At 48.6% G+C, this 7,368-nt stretch overlaps 1 long non-coding RNA gene across 1 annotated transcript; it reads right to left on the reverse strand.

Annotated features, from left to right (window-relative positions):
* Positions 1-1,900: 1,900 nt before the first annotated feature.
* On the reverse strand, positions 1,901-6,683 carry LOC141981801 (uncharacterized). Its single transcript, XR_012637926.1, has 3 exons — positions 6,505-6,683; positions 4,357-4,409; positions 1,901-2,933 (listed from the first exon to the last, which is right to left on the reverse strand). It is a non-coding gene; the product is annotated as an uncharacterized LOC141981801 (long non-coding RNA).
* Between the last annotated feature and the right edge of the window lie 685 nt (positions 6,684-7,368).

Raw genomic sequence — 7,368 nt, forward strand, 5'->3', positions numbered from 1 at the left:
ATGGTCTGTGTGTATAAAACATCCTCACTGCATTTTCCACTTTATGCATCCAAAGAAGTGAGCTGTAGCTCACGAAAGCTTATGCTCAAATAAATTGGTTAGTCTCTAAGGTGCCACAAGTACTCCTTTTCTTTTTACTGATAAGAAGTTACTCACAGGAATAGACCCAGTGTGGCAAGACTATTTCTGTAACTGCTTTCCACTGAGAGTAAGTGGTTTGTATTCTGGCCCCAAATTTTGAAATCAAGTTTATAGAACGTTTTATGTTAAAGGCGATCTTTAAAAGAAAAGAGATGGGGGTTGTACCAATTTTTGCTTCCTTGTGATATTTAAAGGAGGCTTGGAAGGTTTTTTTTTTTTAATTAAAAGTGTTTTATTTCCTTCTTGTTTCTTTAGGTTACAAATTCAAGTCTTGTCTCTCCTGTTTTTCATGAAGGGCTATTAGTATTTATGACATGAAAGATTCCATTAAATAAACTGGATTGACAAGGGAAAAGATTTTTATTAAGACTATTTAATTTTTTTTACATTTGTTTTTCTTAACATTTAACTCAAACATCTGAGTAACACTTGTGAAGGAAGATGTCTTGGTTAAAGATTCACCACTACTGCTCCTTTAATTAAGAGCTGGGAAAGCTGACCAACTGTTAATTGTTACTATTTTCAGCACATTCATATGGTAGCATCCATAAATGTGCTTCACTGAAGCTATGGAAACACCTGATTGGTAAATAGCATACATATTATCATGGCCGGAATTGTCAGATGGCAATGGGACACCATCTTAATCCTTTTCTTTAGCATGCGAGCAAGTTTGTAATCTTGGAAGAAATACTGTCTTGGTTTTCTAGTGCATTTTTTTAAAGGAGGGCTGTGGCAAACAGCAAGGGCTTGTCTACACATGAAATGTTATAGCAGCACAGCAGCAGTGCCACAGCTGTGCCATTGTAGCACTTCATTTTAGACACAATTTATGCCAATAGGAGGGGTTCTCCCATCAGCATAGATAATCCACTTCCCTGAGAGGTGGTAGCTAGGTTGACAGAAGAATTCTTCGGTTGGCCTAGCACTGTCTACACAGGGAATTATGTCAGATTAACTATGTTTCTCAAGAATGTGGATTTTTTACACCATTGAGCGACATAGCTGGATCAATCTAATTTTCTAGTGTAGACCAGTTCCAGGAGAGTTTTCTGTCTGCCTTGCTCTCCCAAACTAGAGTCAATTCTCAAGACAGAGTTGCTCCATGGAACCCAGGCATTAGTGTTGGGCTGAGATCCCTGAAAGACGTGATTACCTGCATGCAGTTTGTGACCACCTCTGTTCCAGAACTGGTGAATAGATGTAAATAAAACATGTTACACTAAGAATATACTCAGATTCCACATCGATTTCTCCTCAAATTGGAAACTGACCTGCAAGACCTCAAAATCTGCTACTGCTTAGCAGAGGGGTGACAGTATTAAGGCCCTAACCCTGCAATAAGCTCCACAGTGTAACAACATGAAAGTTCTAGGAGACACTTTCAGGCAGCATACTGTTTCTTGGGGGAACTGTTTGGAAGTGACACCTCTTGGGGAACTATCTGAGAAGCCAGGAGGCTGAAGAAACCATGTTGTGTAAACAGCCCCAATAAAGCTGGAGTTTGTTAATTAACCCTGTGTCAGAGTGAGCTCTTATACAGGAGAAAATCCAGACACAGTGAAGGATGAAACATGGTAGCAGTGATAATTGAGCCCTAGACAGCAGGAGAGACCATTCAGAGCTGCACTGCAGAGAGCAGAGAACTTCTCTGAGTATACTGTGGCGGTTCAATGACAAGACAGAACACAGCTTTTAGCAAGCAAGCAAGCTGGTCTCTGCTAACGGGCTTCTGCCTGTCAGCTTTCCACCTTCCCCTTTATTCTCTCTCTCTCCCCCCGCGCATTACATTCTCCAACAGATAAAAGGAATACATTGGCTTTGTTTAACATTCTTATTTACCAATTTCTATCTACCGCATTCCTTGCTCTCGGGCCTTGAGCCCAGTCCTGGGAGGCTTCCCATGGTTCATATCATCTTGGCGAGATTCCAAGGTTGATGCCCTTGAAAGGAGCTGTGTGTGCACTACTCCTACACAACACTCCGGGTGTGCCCTGAATGTTGCCAAGCGCATAAACCTTTATGAATCCTACATCCCCTCCTTTTTTGTTTATTTGTGCTCGGCCATCTCATGGTAGCCATCAATTTGCATTTGCAAGCCAATTAACTCCCGGACAGACAAGGCGGGTCTCGACAAAGCCTTAACAAAAAGGAATACATTGTACACAGCAGCAGCAAAAAATAAGCTTAAGAAGGTAAAGTGTGATTGGCCTGGCCCCGATTAGCCATGCTAGAGTACTGGGAAGAGAGGTTCGAGTAAGCGGCGAGCATCATCTCATTCCCAATTTCCTCAGGGTGATGACATACTGGAATAAGGCACGTACCTAACAATTCTTCAGCTGCTACAAAATCAAATAAACAAAAGTGGGTAACATTTGCTATTGAAGCCAATCTTTCCCATAGGTTATATGTCATTCGGGCCTGTAACGGAGAAAGCGCTCCCGAATCAACCCCTCCAGGAAATAGCAGGCACAAAAGGCATACAATCAGTACAGAATTAGCAGTAATTTGGGCGAGAATTGCCACAAACAAAGTCTCAAGAGTCTCTGGCTGTTGGTTTGCTGCCAGTCTTCGTTGAGCCGCGGCGACCAATGCTTTTACTGCTCCCCATGTCACGGGCTGGCTTGGGACGCTACGCCTCTTCTGTTTCCGTCCCGCCGTTGTCGACCCGGGAGGCACCGCGGTCTCCTCCAAGGTCGGCTGAAAATCCGGTATGGGGTTCGACAGCCCTGGTGCCACGCCATGCTGTTTCAGTGCCGGTCGCACACACCAGGCCGGAGCCCACAACGGTCCTGCAGGGAGAAACACAGCAGCATATCCCCGACCCCAAGTGATTAAAGGCACTGGGCCCAACCATTGCGGATCGGGCAGCTGATGGTAATAGACACGCGGTCTTTCCATTTGTGAAAATGCCGATCCGCGGGGGTCTGCTGATCTGCGTTCAGCGTTAAATTATTTACAGTAAACAAAAGGATATGCAATTGTTGCTGAATGTCTCCTAAGATTCGGAGACGCAGCTCCCCTTGTTTTAATTGTTTGTCGAGCAAGATTTTTAGCATGCGATTTGCACGTTCAACAATAGCTTGGCCTGTGGAATTATAAGGGATCCCGTGTTTGAGACGGATGTCCCATTGGGCACAAAAGATGAAAAGTGCTGTGGAGCAATAGGCTGGGGCATTATCCATTTTTATCTGGCTCGGGTGACCCATAACAGCAAAACAGGCTAGCAAATGGTGAATAACTTTGGGAGTGGCTTCCCCACGCTGTGGGGTCGCCCAAAGGAATCCCAAATAGGTATCAATGAAAACATGTAAAAACGAATAGGGGTGGAATTGTGGCACGTGAGTGACGTCCATTTGCCACAGCTGATTCGCTGCGGTACCTCTAGGGTTAACGGCATAAAAAAAGGTAGGGGCAGCAGCGGCACAGTGGGGGCAGGAATGAACAATAGAACGCGCATGATCAGCAGGAATATGAAACTGCCGGGCCAAAACAGAGGCAGACTGATGGAAAAAGGCATGGCTTTCAATGGGGTCAGAAAAGAGGGAATTTACCTGACCACGTAACGCGCGATCAGCGCGCGCATTGCCTTCAATGAGTAGCCCAGGCAGAGGGGTATGACTGCGAATATGAGCAACAAAATAAGGGAAATTACGAGTGGTGAGGAGATACTGTAAAGACAAAAACAGGCGAAGGAGGTCCGCATCGACCTGAGGGGTAATGAGGGCAAGGGGTAAATGATCAATTACCTGATAAACATAATGCGTGTCCATGATCAAATTAAAGGGACAATCAGCAAAAAATTGAAAGGCCAAAATAACAGCAGCTAATTCCAAGGACTAGTAAAGCTCTCCAAGCGCTGTGCATGCAAATATTGTTGTACAAGTGAATGAAGCGCTTTCAGCTTTTCTAGAGGGAGGGGCCACTGGTCAATCCATATGGGCTCTAAGGATTGCCATACCAATGGTAATGCGGATGGCAAGGTGGGTGAGGGAGGATTTTGGGCCATTAGATATTAATATCGAGGGTGGTGTCCAGCTTTGTAAGTAAATCACGGCCCCAAATATTGAGGTGGACAGGGAGTACAAAAGGGCGGATTGTAGCAAGGGCACAGCCTCCTGGTTTAGAGACCGTGACCCAAGACAAACTTTGGCGCCCAGGTTTGCTACCCCCGATCCCCCACAACTCTTTAGAAGGAACCGTAGGCCAACTAACCGGCCACTCCGGATCACGAATCACCGTAACGTCAGCTCCAGTGTCCACCAGCCCTGTGAAAGGAACATCATTTAAGAGAAGTGTTAACTGAGGTTTCGAGGGGCGGACTGACATTGTCAGAGCAACAAGTGGAGAGGACGTGCTGTGAGACGGCGAGTGAGACAACGTTGATCCAAAGCCGCCTCCGCCCCGAGTTCGATACTCGGCAGCTGGCACCTGATAGGGGACTAAAATCAATTGTGCAATTGACCGTCCACGCGGGAGCGATTGCGGAAGATGGGTCCACACCTGAACCTTAATAACACCAGTGTAATCAGCATCGATGACTCCTGGGATGACAAAAAAACCCTGTTTCCCAGCGTGTGAGCGAGGGAGAACCAGACCCACAAATCCGGCAGGGAGAGGTCCCGTCACCTGTGTAGGTATGGCGCAAACCTCCCCTGGCAACTGAAAATCAGCGTCCTCCTGCATAATCAAATCAAGCCCTGTACTTCCGGCAGTCGCCGCCCTCATGGAATCTATGGATTGTAAGGCAGAGGAACAGTTGTCTGAGTGGGAAACACCCCCGTTTGGCCCTGGGTTCGGGGGGGACCCGTTGTGCGGTTTCCCGACCCGCTACGACACTGATTAGCCCAGTGATAGCCCTTCCGACACTTGGGGCACTTCTTTGAGGGGCGGGCGGGCGCCGTCGATGAGCGGCACTCCCGCTGAAAGTGACCCTCCTTACCACAGCGGTAACAACGCTTCCCCTCCTTCCTGGTTTTTCGCAGGGCGGCAGCCAGAACTCCAGCCTTATGTGCTTGGGTTCCGATGTTTTGGCACGCCCGCAGCATGTCCGACAGCTCTAGAATTCCAGAGGCTTGTGCAGCCTGGAGAGCACGGCGGCAATCCTCATTTGCATTTTCAACTGCCATTTTTAACAGGATTTCCTGAGCTGCCGCAGCGTTATCCACCTGTCGGAGGATAGCCTCCTGCAATCTGTTGGTAAAATCCAGAAAGGACTCTGATGCACCCTGACGGATACTAACAAAGCTTTTAGTAGGCTTGCCTGAATCCGGGACCTTCCGGAAAGCATGCTGGGCGCAGGTGGAAATAAGGGGGAAGAGGGCCTGAGGGAGTTGAGTTTGCATCTCAACGGTAGCAAACGGTCCCTCCCCTGCCAAGTGCTCAAAAATAATACCTTCCGCTCTATGAATCTGGGCCTGGCGTTCCGCCTCCTGCCGATACTCACTAATCCAAATAACATATTGACTGGGTGACAGCATCATGCGCAACAGCGCCTTCCAATCTTCAGGGATCAGGGAGTATCCACTACCTAGCCCTTCAATGAGACCACGCACAAACGTGCTAGTCAGACCGAACTCGCGAATTGCTTTCTTTACCTCTCTAATCACCGAGTAAGGCAAACTGACCCAGGTTCCAACCGGGTTGCCCTGGTCATCGTTTTGCCAGGTCACCGGACAAACCGAGACCAGCTCAGCCAGCTCCTCTGCTGTAAGATCTGAGCGAGCCTTCGCTGCGTGCACCATTTGTTGCACCAGCGAAAGCCTCTGAGCAGATGCAGACGACCCCCTGGGGGGCCCCGAAGCATGGGGTTTCAGGGGGGGATGGTAATCACAGACCGGCTCTGGTGGGGAAGGTAAGGGAGGCGGTGGTAATAAAGGCACTGGGGGCGAAGCAGGGGGAGGGATGGTTGCAGGAGCGGACGGGGGTGGCGGGATCGGCAGCCCCTCTGTTGGTGCGGGAGAGGGTTCTTCCGAAGCGACACACTGTGTTGCATCGGTAGGAGGGGGGGTGGCTGCAGGAGCCGACGGGCGTGGCGAGATCACCAGCCTCGTGAGGGAGGGCCTGTCCGAGGCAACACGCTGTATCGCATCGCGGCAGAGGTGCCAGGCATGTAAAGCCTGCACGGGCGCCCGAGGCTCTTCATGCAATGTCTGGCCCAACCGCTCCCAGTCCGCTAGCTTAAGGGTTCCGGCTTCAGGGTACCACGGGCACTGGGCACTCACCTCCTGTAGCAGGAGAGTGAGTTCTCGAGCGGGGCAGTCATGCTGAGCCTTACGCAGCAGATACTGTAGCTCATTGCGGTGTTGCACTTGCAAAGCAGAGAGGGAGCTTCCCATACTTACCACAATGAAAAATACTCACCGGGATCCGCGAAGCGGATGAGTGACGCGTCTGAAACCCTTGCTGGGCGAGGTGAGTGCTGAGGGCCCCACGTTTGGGCGCCAGTTGTGGCGGTTCAATGACAAGACAGAACACAGCTTTTAGCAAGCAAGCAAGCTGGTCTCTGCTAACGGGCTTCTGCCTGTCAGCTTTCCACCTTCCCCTTTATTCTCTCTCTCTCCCCCCGCGCATTACATTCTCCAACAGATAAAAGGAATACATTGGCTTTGTTTAACATTCTTATTTACCAATTTCTATCTACCGCATTCCTTGCTCTCGGGCCTTGAGCCCAGTCCTGGGAGGCTTCCCATGGTTCATATCATCTTGGCGAGATTCCAAGGTTGATGCCCTTGAAAGGAGCTGTGTGTGCACTACTCCTACACAACACTCCGGGTGTGCCCTGAATGTTGCCAAGCGCATAAACCTTTATGAATCCTACAGTATACAGTTTGCTTTACAAGACAAGGTAGATAACAGAAAATGGAGGGACTGAAGCCTCCAGAGACATTAAACCTGCAAGCTAAGAATTTAGCTCAGGCATGGAAGAGCTGGAAAGGAGAATTTAAACTCTCTGTAGATATTGCTATGGCAGATAAAGAGGAGAGAGAGAAGTGAGAATCTGTGCCTGGAAAATCCCCAGGCTCAGTGCACATTAGAAGCAATAATGGGCTGTTTTGTTACTCACTGTAAACCCAGGAAGAATGAAAGTGGTGGAAAGATATAATTTCTTTACTTGGAATCGAGCAGCTGGGGAGAGTATAGATGAGTACAGCACCGATTTCAAAGTGCTAGCAGCCAGCTGCAATTTTGGAAATAAAAAATTCATTCATAAGAGACCAGACAGCA

This window comes from Natator depressus, chromosome 1, assembly GCF_965152275.1.
Source record: "Natator depressus isolate rNatDep1 chromosome 1, rNatDep2.hap1, whole genome shotgun sequence".
NCBI lineage: Eukaryota > Metazoa > Chordata > Testudines > Cheloniidae > Natator > Natator depressus.